Source organism: Asparagus officinalis, chromosome 1 (genome assembly GCF_001876935.1).
Source record: "Asparagus officinalis chromosome 1, Aspof.V1, whole genome shotgun sequence".
Lineage (NCBI taxonomy): Eukaryota > Viridiplantae > Streptophyta > Magnoliopsida > Asparagales > Asparagaceae > Asparagus > Asparagus officinalis.
The window spans coordinates 118,705,296-118,724,162 of NC_033794.1; the positions used below are offsets into that span (position 1 = coordinate 118,705,296).

General features: G+C 35.6%; 1 long non-coding RNA gene across 3 annotated transcripts; it reads right to left on the minus strand.

Moving 5' to 3' along the window:
- On the minus strand, window positions 7,430-9,264 carry LOC109844149. Of its 3 annotated transcripts, none has more exons than XR_002247881.1 (5): window positions 9,110-9,264; window positions 8,552-8,725; window positions 8,442-8,469; window positions 8,197-8,298; window positions 7,430-7,490 (listed from the first exon to the last, which is right to left on the minus strand). It is a non-coding gene; the product is annotated as an uncharacterized LOC109844149 (long non-coding RNA). The 3 variants fall into 3 exon arrangements; XR_002247883.1 differs by lacking the exon at window positions 9,110-9,264 and adding an exon at window positions 8,801-8,946; XR_002247878.1 differs by lacking the exon at window positions 9,110-9,264 and having other exon boundaries at window positions 8,552-8,791.

Consider the following 18,867-nt stretch of genomic DNA (forward strand, 5'->3'; position numbering starts at 1 on the left):
AACTCATGTAATTCTAATAGAAATGTTAGGGGCACACCCCCAACCACAATCTCAACCACAAAAAAATTTGATGTGGGACCCAATGCACTATAGAGGGAGAGGAGGTATGGTGGAGGGTGTGGTTAGGGGTGTGCCCCTAGCACCACTCTAATTCTAATGTTGTGGATAGATCCCTCCAAAGTGATTTTTTGACTTTTTACTCTCAAAGAAAGGGGGAATTGTTCATTGGTGAATTGACGTTTCAAAGTAAAAGGACCAAAAAACCATTCAAGAGTCTATATGCAGCAATAGAACTACATAAGATCTATAGTAGAGAGGATCTATGTGCAATAACCCCCTTTTTTTAATATAAATAAAGGGGTTATCTTAACTCGTCTAAAGAGTTAGATTAGTAAACTAACCGCGACCTCAGGATTTAATTGTTTTAAAACTCTACTTGATTAACGCCACGCTTAACATGTTGCCACGATCACCATGACGTATGACGACTGGGGCCCACGCGAAAACCGTTGGTGAGGTACACCTATCGAGTTCGAACAGAAACTGTGCACCAAAGCACGTTTTAGCTGTGGTGGCCAGGCTTGGGGAGGGTTCTCAAATTCTTTTCGACCCCGTTTCTCTGTGGGACCCACCGAGGAAAGAGAGGAGAAGATACTTTCGATCCCGGGTCACGCCTTCAATACTTATTAGCGTCCGTGGTTCTTAACCGCATCACGGTCAATTATTATAACAGAAAAGTCCAGAACATCTTATCACATATTCTGAAACATCTGTTTGGTTTGCTGAAAACTGAATTACAGTGGAATTTGCGATGGTAAATTGCGCGCATCGTTTGTTGTAGGATCCTAAATTCGTTGTTTGAATATTGTTATGCGTATAATCTAAATTTTACCGATTAATTAGACTAGCCAGACTAGTCAAACCGCGTCACGACTCTAAGTTGGCTTGGTTAACCAGGTAACCACTTAACTTGGCTAAACTATGGAGCATCTACAAACCTATTATGGCCCATGGACTTGATCTAAAAGCATGGATAGAGCAGATAAGGTCCATAACAACTGAACTTATCTCAGCTCGGTTACTACGTCCAATCCCCAATCCGACATGGTTTTATGGGGTCTGTCCAATAACGATGATTGATCCAGATCATATCATATCCTCGACATTACCGTGTTAAGGGATATCAATCGGATACACAATCTCTCTCATTGCCAACTGCCTTAAATTACCAGATCTACACATATGTTGGTTGTTCCATCCCACACCGATGATCTCTTGCCACATGGATTTACTTGCAGGCCAAGATATTACTGTAACAGTCTCAACCAGCAGGACGGTGACACGTGTTACTATCTAACTTGTTCTAGATAATCACTATAGGGCCTCGTTTGGTAGGCGGGAATGGGGTGGAATGGAATGACATTCTCACTTCCCATTCCTTCATACCAAACAAACCAACTTTTTAGATGTTGGAATGACCATTCCCAGGGAATGACCATTCTCACTTTTTGTGGGAATGAGCATTCCAAGTGAGAAGATAGGGAATGGTCATTCCCATTCAAGAGAGAATCAAATCAGTTATTTATTTTTTAATTATACCCCTATTAATCAACTGATTTTCACATTAGTAATTCTGACATCCTTTTCATATGCAATATGCATCAACTGTGGATATCATTCTTTATATTTTTTTTGGACCTATGAAAGATGCGATAATCTTTTATTTATTTTTCTTTAATTTTTTAAGACTAAGAAATAGTGAGTATTGTTTAAAAAAATATAAATAGAACATACACTTGAGAGATAACATGCACAATAGTATAACATGCACATAAATTAGTATAACATATGCATAAATAAAATTGTTTAGTTATTATCATTAATGTTTATTTTTATCTTATTAAAATATATGTTGTTGTAAGGACATTATTAGAAAATGTGATTCCATTCTCACTTGTGGACAAGTGATACCAAACATGGGAATGAGAACGAGATTTTCATTCTAGCCTCATTCTACAAAAGTATAACATGCACATAAATTAGTATAACATATGCATAAATAAAATTATTTAGTTATTATCATTAATGTTTATTTTTATCTTATTAAAAATATATGTTGTTGTAAGGACATTATTAGAAAATGCGATTCCATTCTCACTTGTGGACAAGTGATACCAAACATGGGAATGAGAACGAGATTTTCATTCTAGCCTCATTCTACAAAAGTACCCAAACATGAGAATAGGAATGACCATTCCATTCCCACATACAATCCATTCCATTCTTTCTTCCATTCCATTCTCACTTGTGTCCATTCTCGCGTACCAAACGAGGCGTAGATACACAACTCTACGTACCTACAAATAAAGAGATAGACTCTTCATCATCTTAACCTCGGCTCGATACCACCAACCTTCATTTATGATAGTTATCCTCCAAAACCCTAATCTAAAGTTACCTACGTTTTTTCTGTGTATCTCAGACCATCTTAATAAAAACTCACCACTAGGCATCAAACAAGATCATAGAGACCTTGTTATCACTACAAGAAATTACGTCTTTAACGAAGGGATTTCCCTTCGTTAAAGAGCTGAAAACCTTCGTTATTGTATGCTAACGACGGGGAAAAATCCCTTCGTCACCCGTTGTTGAAGCCCTCTTCGCTAAAGGGTCACGAAGGGATATACTACCCGTCGTTATAGAGTCTATAACGACGGAACATATTACCGTCGTTAATATTTACGACGGTAATTATTACCGTCGTTACCATCAGTAACGGGGATAGATGACGACGGCGGTGCTGGGATTTGCTGCAGCAACGTCGAAAGGTGGGCGGACTGGGTTAGCTGCCGACGATGGGGCGGCGGGCAACGTCGGGGAGGCGACGCTGGAGCAGCGGCGGCGCTGGGATGATCGGCGGCGTGAAGGTATTGACGAAGAAGATGAAGACTTTTAGAAAATATAAGCTAGGTTAATTTATTGATATGGCGGCTGAGAGATAATTAATTAGTCAGAAGTTTGGGAATTGTAGAATACGGGTTCGGGTTTGGGGATTTGTATTGTGGGTATTGTTAATTAATAGTAATAGGTTTAACTATCATTCCTATTATGATTAGGAGTATCATCAATGATGGTGATGGAACCCTTCGTTATTCAGGAGACCCAATAACGACGGTATTAGGATTAAATTAATGAAGGGACTAGAAAACCGTTACCCATCTCACATCATTCCTATAATATTTGTAATCACTCGACGAAGGCTTTAAAAACCCGTCGTTATTACATACACATTAACGACGGTCAACTGGTCCCTTCACTAATTTTGGTCGTTAAATATCAGATTTCTTGTAGTGTATTGAGTCCAATCTCACATACTCAATTCTGTAAGTTTTTTCGTGCATCAACAAATGTAAATGTTAACCAAAATCAAATTTGAGTATGAGTCAGTCAGTCTATATAATCATTTAAACTTTACTTGATACGGACTTGCCTTCACGCTTAATTAAATATCAAATTTATTATTGCTTTGATAGTGGGATATCCAAAATCTGATATGTATCTGATAATGACAAGTACGTAGAATTTGGATCCAAATCTCAAGCCTACAGAAAGTCCTAGTCCAAATCCAGATGAACAGAATTAACGGTGCCTAAACTTGTCATTAACAGTCAATTAGTGGGGCTAAATCAAAATTAAAGACCCCATTATACGGAATACTGTACTAGTCATATAACGTGGTCAACAGTGACCAGGTTCATTTCATGACGGCGCTTTTAATTTTAAGCCTATCATTAGACTATTAGAGTAACCTTTGCGTTGATTTGATAACCACTACTTTTATGTGATCTTTGGATGCAGCACAAGGCACGCGACTGTACGTGGAGTGTGAATAACTTCATGTTGACAACCGCATCAAGCACGCTGTTGAACATAAAAGAGAACTTTAGCTTAGCAACAAAGAAGGTATTTATATGGAATATTCCTAGTGGTGTAAGTGGGATAATTATTCCAGTGGAATATTTTTATCTCTTTTTTGGGATATTTTAAGTGGTGTAAAGTGGGACAATTTAGGATAATGAGACAATTCGAAGCTTTGATTGACAATTCATGTGGGATAATTGATGATGTGACACCTTGTTAAAGTAGAATAGTTATCTATCAATTAAGTCTAAATTAATTTACCTAATTGGTTTAACATATTATTTGGTATGTTATTATATTGTAATACATTATTTTACTTTATACGAAATATAATATATTATACTATAATTACTAATTAATTATAACTATATTTAATGTTATTAATTAATTTAATATAATATATTATAATAATATGATATATTATATAATAATTGATATAATATACAAACAATATATTTAATATAATATTTCAATACTATAATATTTAACCAAATATTATAATATTTTATTTAATTCAATGTAATATTATTTAAAATATTAAAATATAATATTTAATTTTAGTTTATGATAATTACTATAATTTAAATAGAATAATTGATGACATGGATCCTTATTAAAATATTATATTTATAATAATCATAATATACTATTAATATGTTCAATAATATTAATTAAAAAATATTATTAAATAATATAATATAATATATTAATTATATATATATTATCATACTTTAATATATAGTAATTTATTATAATTTTTATTATAGTAATAAAATATTATTTATAATATATGAAATATTATTAACCAATATGTAATAATGATATATAATAATGTTATATTAGATAATATTATATAATATTTTGTTATCTTGTGTTATAATAGAATTTTATAATATAATATAATTAAGGTATATTATATATTAATTTACAATTAACATATATTAGATATTTAATAAATTAGTGCTTTAAAATATCCAACTTTCCTCATGATTGTTCCAAAGTTAAGAATGAAGTAATTTTTAGAGGTTGAGACAAAAAGTTTGTATAGAAGTGGGATAATTTTGGGAAAAGTGGGGGTAATTGTCTCAATCTCATTGTCCCAATAAATAACAACTTAAAGTAAAATCTCAACCTGATTGTCTCAATGAATAACAGTATAAAGTAAAGTTCCAAAAATTATCCCACTTACTCCAAAATTACACCAACCAATAACCCCCCTAATATGTTTTTTTCACTTTACACGTGGATGTTACTTTTGGTGTGTCCATATTAGATAATATGTGTTCACATTCCGGTTAATGTGAAATGTCCAATTATTATCAAGGGTTTTTGAGATTTTGATCCTCGATCAAAATCTCATCTATATATTTTGAAAAAAGTTTTCCAATATTTGATTTTTTACTCTAAGCTTCTAAAAATCCATAAACTACTCCAAATAAGGGTGTAATGGTTCGGATACAATCGAATATGATACTTATCATGTCCATTCTGCTTACCAATCACGGATATGGATACAAATACGAATATGTCTTGGTAAGGAAAAATTCATATCTATATCTGCTAATGTCAGATACGATTATGGATATATATATGTGGATACTAAATGAATATGAGAAAACTAGATAATATTGAAATATGTCATATGATACAAAAGAGTTCATTAGTATGTTCATCATATATGAAAAACAAAAATTAGATTGTTTGATCATCAAAATTAACCTTAGATCCATTAATTTAGCAATAAAAATCATTGCAACTGTATGACAAACATTTATTTGGATGTTTCGAATACAAATATGTATATTGCAACTATATCCAATCAAATATAGAAATTTAGTAACCATATTTGTATCATAACAGATAAGGGTTGGTATATTAGCTTGGATATAGCTTTTTCTTTTCTTTCTTTTTTTTTTTGGTGTGTTTGGCACCCCTAACTCCAAACCTGTCGTTGCAATTTTTTAGTTTATTTCTAAAATAACATATCACCAGTTAGTTTTTCTGTTTTTCCGTCACACCCTGTCTTCAATCCCTCACATTTAAAAGATAATGAAAGCAATAAAAATCATTAAAATTCACTCTAATAAAAATCATTAAAATTCACTCTATGTTAGTGATTAACTAAGATTATATTTTCTTTTTCTTCTTTCTAAATTCATACCTTGGAAAGAAATGGAGGACTTCTAGAACTGGTTTAACGTTGAATTTGAGAACATTTGACTTCTAGATTTGTGTGTATTCAGTTGATCCACTTTCAAGGTCAACTCCATATGATAATTTGAGGTCAACAACAAGTGCGTGTTGCCGAACTCCTGGTAAGGACGGGTTGACCAAAGCATAATGTGAATGGGTCTTAAAATAATTTGAGTTTTTCCTTTCTTTTTTTTGGTGAAGTATTCTCATCAATTCATCGATCATTCAAAACTAATGTGAGGCTTCTGGAAAATGTTTGACAATTTTAAGATTAATTCCTTGTGATGAGTCAATTCTAATTTTTACTTGATAATGCTAATTATCGCTGCGTGAAGATTTTTTATATGCGAGATTTCGTAATAATGTCACGCAATTAATGCGCGCGAGAAGTTTTTTTGATACAAAATGAGTGATGCCATATCGAGTTTAATAATATAAGAAAAGAGGTCGTAGAAATTATAAATGTTCTCAATACTAATACGCAACTATCACTAGTAGAAAACAGGGCATTGGCGACGGGGAAATCTGTCACCAATACCCCAAAATCCGTCACCAATACATATTGGTGACGAAAATGGATCCGTCGCCAATAAATCCGTCGCCAATAAGTATTGGTGACGGGTTTCCCGGTCGCCAATACTTATTGGCGACGGACGACTATTGGTGACGGATTTCTTTGGCGACGGGTAAATCCGTCGCCAATGTTTAAACATTGGCGACGGATTCCCCCATCGCCAATGCACATTGGCAACGGAGAAATTCATCACCAATACCTAAAACATTAGCGACGGGGGTTTACCCGTCGCCAATGTTTTAAGCATTGGTGACGGATTTCCCCGTCGCCAATGCTTATTGGAAACGGAAAATCCGTCGCCAATGCTTAAAACATTGGCGACGGGTAAATCCCCGTCGCCAATGTTTTAGGCATTGGCGACGGATTTCCTCGTCGGCCAATGTATATATGTACGTAAAAAAAATTAATTTTCTGGTAACCTCCCATACGATAATACACATATAACATGTATCGACATCAATCCAATGATAATATTTAACAATATATCATAAAATCAACCATGATATACATTCACATTCCAAATGAATACTCATCCAATTTCATCCGTCAATCCACAATATCGAACAATACTCATCATATAATCACAATCATAATACATCTCGCATGCTCAAATAATATTCATTCACTACACAATAAAATCACAATTATATTACATATAGGTAAAATTTAAAAGTCATAATATGTCTTAACACAAGTCTCACTCACTCCTCGTCATCGTCGTTGTCGACATCCTTGTTACATCATCGTCTGCATTAGAACGTCGTATCGTACTGCTGCTCCCTACGAGAGTACCTCCTCTAACCTGAAAAGATTATCACTCCACATAAGATATATACCAAAAATATCATAATAAATACATATATGTCACGTCATATATACCTCTCCACCACCATGAACTTCATGCTCGTCAAACGCCAAAAAATATCATAAATTAGAAATTCTAATTAGAAATACATGTGTGCAAATATGAATAAATTAGAAAGTTAATAGTTTAAAGATTATTCCCTGTGTTATCATTTATATTCATTGCACCACAAGTAAAAACAAAATAAATATATACCATGTAAATTACTCCTTTTATTTGATTAAGAAAAATTAATATATACCATGTAATTTTTAACAGGTTGGATCAATGAACTATATCTGAAAAATAAGAAGAGGAAAGAGATAAATGTTTCACTAACTATTCGAAAGGTCTCTTTTACATGATAGAAAACTCTTGCAAGTGCTATAGAGATTTCATACATTAAAATTCCAACTTCTAAACCAATATCGAACCACGCAAACAAAATGAGGACTCTCCATTTGATTTTGAACAAGCTTTTCAGTTTCGACAACTCGAAGCATGTTTAACTCTCCACGTTGCAAACTTCTACAAATATCAATAAATAAATAAAAACATGTATAAGAACATGTTATGGATTAACTAGTCCAAAAAGATTCAATAAATTTCATCAAATCTGCAAAGAGAGATATAAGCAAAACAAATTCCTTTGTTAATGCTATACCTGCACTTCTACTTATCTGCATGACTCTGAGCTCTTTGGACTTGATCCTCCTGTATCTACACATTCAAGTATATATATTGCCTATTTGATGAGAACTGATACCTAATTTGAGATGTCAATAAATCGCTATAAGAACAAGTTAATTTATGATCATACCGAAAATGGATGAGGAAAATAAAATTGTCAATTTGCTTGCATCATACTATAGTAAGGAGGACGCTTTAGTACTGGAAATGTATAGTCACCTGGTTGATTTGTTTGAAAACCTTGATACTGCTACAATATACGTTCAAAATAATTATAGAAAAAGAGAAATATAATGATAGTTGTTAAATATTTTTTGAATAAACCAAACCTGAATAACTTGTTGAAATCCCAACCCCTCATTCATCAAAGAAAATTTGAACCCCTCATTTGCTCCCCGTGAAATTCTCACAAATCACACCGCGAGTGACCAGACCCAATTATCAATGCTCCCCGTGAAACTCTCCTCCGGTCGCCGCCTCCAGATGTTCACCACCCTCCTCCGCTGCAAATATATAGAAATAAATACTATATTAGAAAATAGAATCGAATTAATTACCAATCTGGTAATTTGGCCTACCTCTCCCATTGCAACACTATAATTACAGGGCCATGATTATCCACCAAAATAATGTAACTATCCGTGCTCTATCCACCAAAATTACAGGGCCATGATTATAAGATTCAACACTAACAAAATACCAAGCGATCCATAAAAAATGATGTATGTTTATTTCTATTCTTTGCGTTTAGCCAGCGAAATAAGTAATCACAAGCCTCATAAATCAACAAAACTGCAAACAAAAGTTCAGATCATAACTTTCTTCTAAAAAAACTAAATAATGAACAAAAAAATAGGGGGAAAATAGGGTTTTGAGAGAAGGAATACTCGGTGGTGGCCTATTTTTTTCGAAGGAGCCGCCAAGGGTTTTGGTAGAGTTGGGAGGTGAGAGACGGGGGTGCTGCGTGGAGACGCTGCGGGTGCAGCGCGTGTGCTGGAGGTTTCTTCAGCGAGAGGAGTTGCTAGCGATCGTTCTGGAGAGATTTGGGGGTTTGGAGATAGAGAGGGGTTTGCCCGTTTGGGCGGTTTTTAGAGAGAGCGGGGAAATGAAAACAGAAGCGAAATGAAAACAGAAGGCGGGAAATGAAAAAGGAGGCGGGAAATAAAAAAAAAGTAATTTTTTTAACATTTATCCTTCAAAATAAATTAATTTTTTAGTATATGTTAATAAAACATATAAGTAAATAAGTCCTCAATTAACTTAATGAAATTTAAATTAATACTTCAACGGTTGAGGATCCATGTAAGAGATAATGGACTAGAAGAAGGTCGTGAGGACATTCCTTCACGTAAAAAAATAAATATAAATGTGAAATATGCATATTTATACCACAAACACAATTTATTTAAACAAATGATATTATATACCTAATGATGAACATGTTTGATTGTGGGAAACTTTAATTGCTTGTTTTCAAAGAGGTTTGATTTTGGAATATTTTACCAGATTCTGCAATGCTTTGCGATAAAATGTGGCAATAATATGCTTTATTGTATATATATATAAATATATTATATATATATATATAATATATATAAATATATATATACTATATATATATATAATATATATATATATATATATAATACTAACTGAGATTAATGGTATTCTTTTCATAGGAGGGATTTTCTCCTTGGACGCCTATGTGGCACAATCCCCATCATTCTGCATAAAGTAGAGAGAGAGTGTGTGAGTTGGTGGATTTGCCTACTTTATGAGAATGATGGGATTGTGCCACATAGACAGCCAAGAAGAAAATTTCCTCCTATGATAAGGATACGCCATTATATCTCTTCTCTCTCTCTCTCTTAATATATATATTATATATATATATTATATAATTATAATATATATATATAATATATATATAGTATATATATATATATATATATATATATATATATATAATATATATAATATATAAATATATATATATATATGAGATTAATGGTTACCTTGTCATATGGGGGATTTCTCTCTTGACCTTCTAAAATCAATATGATTGAACACATTATGATGATCCGCTCCGTTGAACTCGATGCTACATATTTAAAACCGCAACACACCAAGTTGGGGTGAATCCGTCATCGTTTGACCCCTCCATCGAGCATGTGAAAGTTCTATTCATTCAAACGTTAAAATTGATACGAGTGGATGAAGGGTCAAATGACGACGGTTCACCAAAACTTGTGTGTTTGGAGTTTTAGAATATGTAGATCAAGTTCAACGGAGCGGATCATCCACAATGTCGCTCAATCATGTGATTTTAGAGGCGTCATAGGAGGAAATCCCTCCTATGACAAGGATACCCATTAATCTCTCTCTCTCTCTCTCTCTTCTCTCTCTCTCTCTCTCTTCCTCTCTCTCTCTCTCTATATATATATATATATGATATATATATATAATATATATTATATATATATATATATTATATATATATATATATATATATATATATATATATATAGTTTGTTTTGACCTACTATCTTTAGCAGGCTTATGTATATATTTTGAGTTGAGGTACGTGACATAAAGTGTCAAGCTTGACTCGTACACGGGACTTGGCTTGTGCAAGGGTTGATCTTGTCTCGTGACCCGTGTTTATGAATATTCACTATAGTTTCGGAGCGTGACAATTTTCAAATCATCGAATCTGCTAGCATAAAGAGTAAAAACAAAATTTAAAACTAACATAGAACCCCAAATCCATTAAAAATTTTTTTCTCCAATATATATCATATTCCTAATTAATTAAAAATGGCTATGATAAGTTCTGGTATATTATTAACAATATTAATATGGTTACATGTTCATGACACGTATAACTAAAAATGATCTCCTAGGTATCTCACCATTTTCTCATTATTTTTACTTTTCACAATATTTTCTCTAAACTAATCAAAGTCGTCGCCAAAAAACTCACGAATACTTATCGAATATCAAAGTATATCTATTCCCGCCTAAAGAATTTTAATATTTTTGAGTATTAAAGTTTTATACTATATTATTGATGTGCTTTAACAATTCTAGATGTGCTTTAACAATTTAACATAAATTTGGTGGACTACATTTTAAAATATTATAGATTGACGTACTAATAGCTAAAATAATTCTTAATATTTGTTATGGGGCCACTCATTAACAATGCGATAATTATATAACTAATGTATATTTTTTTACGGATGGCACAACATAGCATGATAACGGACCGAATTTCGCTGTCGCTAATTAAGTATTGGCCGAACGGGTCAAATCCCTCGACCAATAGTTCATTGCAACGATCGCATCCGTCCGCCAATACACGATTTGATCCGTCCGCAATAGTATGGCGACAGATTTGATCCGTCGCCAATAAGTATATTTTGCGACGCGATTCGATTCGGCGCAATGTGTTCCGTCGCTTAATACTTTATTGCGCGACGGACACTATCCATCCTAATAAGTCATTAACGACGAGAACTTGCGCCGCGGCCGGGACGCGATCAGATCTGTCGCCTAATATCTATTGGGCGCGCGGCACGACCAAGCGCATGTACGGAAGACTGTGTCGGCAATGTTCCGTCCCCAATACTATTTATCCGACGGAACATTAGCCGCACGGATTTGACAATCTGTCGCCAATATTATGTGGTAACGGATCTGATCCGTCGCCATACTAAGTATTGGCGACGCGATTTTTTCCGTCGCCAATGCTTTTTTCGCTCGCGCCCCAAGGTTATGGGCGACGGAAAATCATTGGCGACGGATTGAAATCCGTCGCCAATACAAACATTGGCGACGGAACAAACCTCGTCTCCAATGTTCCGTCGCCAATGTTTGTATTGGCGAACGGATTTGAAATCCGTCGCCAATACCCCGTCGCCAATGCTCAGTTTTCTACTAGTGTATGATCTCTCAAGAATCTAGGCCAATTGAATTGGAGATTACTTTGTTACTTGTGTTCAATTGATTTTTCCCCCCTACGGTTTGGTTAGAGTTGATTAGTGCTATTTGGAGTTCATCTTCTTAACTTGAGTTTGATTGGTGGTCTTTGGATAGTTTAACCATCAAGTGAAAAACATAGACATTGCGTTTGAGCCCTCGGGCAGAGTGCACCTTGTTCAGCTCTGGTGAAGTTGATACCTCTGTTAAATTTTAGATTTTTATTTATTTATTACAATTATCACTGCTTGTTGAGGACATGACGAGATAGAATTACTGATAATGCCTTATTCTAGTGACCATGAATTGTTGTACTCAAAAAACTTTTCTTTGGGGAGGATGTGTTGTTGATATATATGTTGCTATAGTTCTTTGAAATAGGTATATTAGAACTTTACATTCATAATTTTCTATTTAGTTGGTTACTGTTCTATCAACTTCTGTTAGTTTCTTGTTGGGGATTTTATGAAGATTAATATGCGGAATTAATCACTAAACGAATAACGACACCAATGAAAAATACTACAAGCAAGCAAACACCAAGATTTAACGTAGTTCGGCAAATCGTGCCTACAGTACAATCCCTCCAAGTTACACCTGAACTTGAGGATTAAATCACAAGAGAAAGATACAGTGTTACCTCTAGGGCATCAAAACCCTAAAACTCGTCTCACCAAAAATCTCCAACTCCCGCGGAGAAATCAACACCGTACCCTCAACAGCGTCGTCGTTCTGAAGACAACGACATAACTCTGTCTTCTCTCTGAAAACGGTCAATATTTAACTCCTCAATGGGAGTTCATGCCGGCCAATCACCGACATAACTCTGTCTTCTCTCTGAAAACGATCTTCGTTAAAAAATCTGCTGGATTTTCATCTGTGTGAATCTTCTGTAACTTTAGCTCCTCTTTCTCAACAGCTTCTCTAAGCCAATGATATCTTACATCGATGTGTTTTGTTCTGGAGTGGAATGTAGAATTCTTGCTCAAATCAAGAGCACTTTGACTATCAATGAAGATTTGATAATTGTCCTGCTACAAGCCTAACTCATGCAGAAATCTTCTCAACCAAATCATCTCCTTACCGGTTTCTGCAGCTGCAATATATTCCCCCTCTGTTGTAGATAAAGCAACACACTTCTGCAACCTGGACTGCCATAATACTGCTCCCCCTGCAAAAGTGAACAACCAACCTGAGGTAGACTTCCTGTGATCGAGATCACCTGCCATATCTGCATCTGCAAAACCATATAATACTGCCTTCGAACCTCCAAAACTCAAACACAATCAGGAACTGCCTTTCAAATATTTTAAGATCTACTTTACACCTTCCCAATGAACTTTCCCTGGATTAGAAAGAAACATGCTCACAACGCCAACTGCATGAGCTATATCTGGCCGAGTGCAAACCATGGCATACATCAAACTCCCTACAGCTGAAGAGTAAGGAATATTCTTCATCTCACTCTTTTCCTTATCTGTAGTTGGGCAAAATTTCTTGCTAAGCTTCAAATGTCCTGCAAGCGGAGTACTGACTAACTTAGCATCTTTCATGTTGAATCTATCAAGTAGCCGTTCAACATATTTCTCCTGTGATAACCATAACTTCCTGGCTTTCCTGTCACGAATAATATCCATACCAAGAATCCGCTGTGCCGAGCCTAAATCCTTCATGTCAAAAGCTTTAAATAACTCCTTCTTCAGCCCACCGATTATCTGACTATCCTGACCAACAATCAACATGTCGTCCTCATAAAGCAAAAGGATAATGAAGCTAGAATCTGAAATTCTCCTGAAATATACACACGAATCTGCAACTGTCCTCTGGTAGCCATGACTCGGTATGAAAGAATCAAATTTCTTGTACCACTGCCTGGGTGCCTGCTTCAAACCATATAGACTCTTCTTCAACCTGCAAACCATGTGTTCTTTTCCATGCCCTTCAAAACCTTCCGGCTGCTCCATGTAGATCTCCTCCTCCAAATCACCATGAAGGAATGCAATTTTTACATCAAGCTGCTCAATCTCGAGGTCTAAACTAGCTGCTAAACCCAAGATAACTCTAATAGACGTCATCTTCACAACAGGTGAAAATTTTTTATCAAAATCAATGCCCTTTTTCTGACCAAAGCCTTTCACCACTAATCTAGCTTTGTATTTCTGAATCTCTATCAAAATCAATGCCCTTTTTCTGACCAAAGCCTTTCACCACTAATCTAGCTTTGTATTTCTGAATCTCTTTGTAACCATCCTTTTTTAACTTGAACACCCACTTGTTCTTCAAAGCTTTTTTGTCCTTTGGAAAATCCACCAACTCATAAGTATTTTTCTTTTCAAGAGACTTCATCTCTTCCTTCATAGCATGGAACCATCTGTCCTTGTCTTTATGAGTATGTACCTCCTGAAAGCTTTCTGGCTCCCCCCTCTTCTGTCAGTAAAGAATACTTTGAAAGATGATATCTCGTGGATGGTCGATGCTCTCTAGCTGATCTCCTAAGTTGTGGCTCTGTAAACTCCTGTTGCTAGTGATGCTCCCCCTGCTGAGGAGCCTCCTGCTCGTGATTCTGATCACCGTCTCCTGGTATCTGACTATCATCATCAACATCATCATCATGCACCTGCTCTGTATCTGTAGGATGCAACTGTACTGGAGACGAAACATGTGTCATATCTGGAATCTCACTAGCAACACTTTCTGACTGCTCTGCTCTCCCAAGATCTGCAATAATCTGTTCCTCCTGAAAAATCACATCTGCTCGTCTAATCATTTGTCTCTTTTTCGGATCCCATAGTTTGTAGCCGGACTCATCTTCTCCATAACCAATGAAGATGCTATGAACTGTTCTATCATCAAGCTTCTGTCTCTTCTCTTTCGGAATGTGTACAAACGCCTTGCAACCAAACACCTTCAAATGAGAATAGGAAATATCTTTTCCAGACCAAACTCTTTCTGGAATATCAAAACCCAAAGGAACTGAAGGAGACATGTTGATTATGTAGCATGCAGTGCGAACAGCTTCGGCCCAGAAGCTCTTAGGTAACTTCGCCATCTTCAACATGCATCTGACTTTCTCCACAATGGTCCTGTTATACCTCTCTGCAACTCCATTATGCTACGGTGTGTTGGGCTCTATCCTCTAATGCCGAATACCATGCTTGGAGCAATAATCTCTAAACTGAATGGAAGTGTACTCTCCTCCAGTATCGGTGCGCAAACACTTCAACTTTTTTCCTATCTGCCTCTCCACCATGGAATGAAACTGCTGGAAGACTGAAAACACCTGATCTTTTGTCCTCAATAAGAAAACCCATATCTTCCACGATGCATCATCAATAAATGTGACAAAATACTTATTACCACCCAAGGACTCCACCTCAATAGGACCACAAACATCAGAATAAATCAAATCCAAAATATTATCTTTTAGAAGGCTTACTAAAAGAAACTCTATGTTGTTTGCCAAATAAACAATAATCACAAGGAGTGAGTGACGAACCTTTGACAAAAGGAATGAGAGACTTCTTTGCTAATATCTGCAACCCCTTCTCGCTTATGTGCCCGAGCCTCCTATGCCACAAACTGAGAGTGTCACCGTCTTGAGCCACGCTCAAAGAATCATATGAAGCATTCGCTTGAGTCTTGTATAAATTGTAACATGCACTTCCTCTAGCCACCACAAGAGAGCCTTTGGTGATTTTACATTTTCCTTCACCAAATTGAATTTCATATCTCATTCGGTCCAAAGCAAGACCCGAAATTAAGTTGAGCCGCAAATTGAGAACATGCCGCACATTCTTTAAGATCAATGTGCATCCGGTATCTGTCTGCAAGTGTATATCACCAAGTCCCACAATCTTCAAGTAGCTAGTATTGCCCATCTTCACATTGCCAAAGTCACCTGCCTTATACGATGTGAAAAGGTCTCGATTAGAGGTAGCATGACATGTAGCTCCTGTATCTACTATCCACTCGGAATTCTGACTTGTAACATGCATACAATCTTCTTCCTTGCAAATGAGAATAACATCAGTCTCAGACAAAGTAGTTGTAGTGTTACTGCCAGCTTTTTTCTTCTCATCTTTCTTTTCATCTTTGTTCTCAGTTTGTCCTTTCTTCAATGCCCAACAATTCTTCTTGGTATGACCTGGCTTCCCACAATAAAAACAGCCTCTCACTTTAGACTTTGATCTGCCTTTGGATGTGCCACGACCTCTGGACTGGTCCCTGTACCTGCTCCTGCCCCCTGTTCTCCGTGACAAGTGCCTGTGAGTTATCTGTGCTGGTAGACTTCCTCCGAGTCTCCTCATTGAATAAACTACTAGTAACCATACTCATCGATAACACACCATCTGGAGCTGTGTTGCTGACTGTCACAACTAGTGTCTCCCAACTGTCTGGCAAATAACCCAATAGCAATAAAGCATGTAGCTCATCATCGATAGTCATCTTCATGGTAGCTAACTGATTAATCAAACTCTTGAACTCATTCAAGTGTCCTGCTATACTGCTTCCTTATTTGAATTTCAAGTTCACTAACCTCCTCATAATAAACGCCTTATTTCCTGCGGTCTTCTGCTCGTAGAGATCCTCAAGCTTCTTCCAAAGAGACTTCACATTAGTCTCACCCGATACATGATGAAACACACTAATGTTGATCCACATCCGAATATAACCGATCGCCTTTTTGTGTCGTTTCTCCCATTCTTTATCAGTCATCTTTTCTGGCTTGCCTTCATCTCCCTCAATAGGATCATGTAAATCATTAGAATACAAAATATCTTCCATCTTGGACTTCCATACTTGCCAATTAGACTCATCCAATTTCATCATTGTGCCAAAGCTCTCCATCTTTTCCATCCCAAAGCATGCCTTGAACCAAGGCTCTGATACCACTTGTTGGGGATTTTATGGAGATTAATCTGCGGAATTAATCACTAAACGAATAACGACACCAATGAAAAATACTACAAGCAAGCAAACACCAAGATTTAACGTGGTTCGGCAAATCGTGCCTACATCCACGGGGCAATCCAGAGAGAAATATTCCACTATGAACCAACAATAAAATCCCTCCAAGTTACACATGAACTTGAGGATTAAATCACAAGAGAAAGATACAGTATTACCTCTAGGGCACCAAAACCCTAAAACCCGTCTCACCAAAAATCTCCAACTCCCACGGAGAAACTAGTACCGTACCCTCAATGACGTCGTCGTTCTGAAGACAACGACTTTTGAATCACTGCAATCGGACACCCGAGCTATCCAGAATCTGAATTTTCTTCTTTCTCTTCTTCTCTCTCTTTTTCTCTCTCCTCTAGGGTACTGTAGCGTAGCGGTTACTGTAGCACCCGAAAATTATTCTTGTATCAAAATTTGATCTCAGGTCTCTCTTATATAGAATTCTCCAAACCTATTCCTATTTCAAATAGATCATCCAAATCATCTTCTATATAGAATCCTAATTCATGTAGACTTCTTATAGATAGAATTCTAATTCATGTAGATCTCCTCATGTGGGTCTTATCTTGGGCTGGACCCACAACATTTCTATTATCACTCATCATTTAGTAGCTAAGTTATGAGTATTCTAGGGTTTCAAATTGCGGTTTGGGTTGCTTTTGATCATGGTTATTTGGCTCGATTCACCCCATAAACAGGCGAGATGTATTGACATTCGTTCTAGAATTTCAAAACGTATTCAGTTTATTATTCTTAATCATATAAAAATCTTATTTCTTGGAGCTTTCAGATTTACTTGTAGATCCGTGATAGGGCATGTTTTAGTTTTTATTCATCAAACTTGCGTGCTTCCATAAGAAAAATAATGTAAGGTTGGGTTGAATTTCCTTTACTATTTTAGGACTTTATTTTGCACTTAGTTTCTTAGAATTTGTAAGATTGGGTCCATCTATTTTATGTGTTTATTAAGGTTAATTTTACTTAACTCCTTTAACATTGTTGATTACTGTTTACAATCTGAGCACTTGTTTAAGATTGATGCATAATATTTTTATGGGAAATTTCTTTTTAAAACAATATAGATGGACGACATTGATGAAGAAATGTTAATGAGGATGGCTTCTAATGCTACTATCTTTGCGGTCATTTGTGTGTTTGTTTGTTTAATGAGGATATGTAGTAGAAGGAAATCAATCACTTATCACCCTAAGGCATATCTATTGCTTTTGTAAACTCATTGCATATTTAACTACTTGGTGATGTAATTTGAGCACTTGTTGATATGTTGCTAATTATATATGTAAGTTGAACACTTAGTGGTGTAACTTTATGCATATTTCACTACTTTTAACAGCATGATGCATATTTCACTACTCTAATTGCAATCTCATTATAATTTGGGTTCTTTTGCAGGTTTATATAGATAAGGATGGATATGATACTTGATAGCAACCTACATTACACGCTATGTATTGGTATTGCTATTTTGTATTGTTCAATTTGGGCAATGATGATGGTCCTATTATGATAATATAATCTACAATATTTTTGTGATGTTTAGGTAGGGCAATCTAGGATGAGAATACAACATATAGTGTATTTACAATGTTAGGTGAGGCAATTTATTCATGTGATTGCAATATACATTGTAACTTCATTGTTAGATGAGGCAATCCATATTTTTAATTTTTATACCTATATA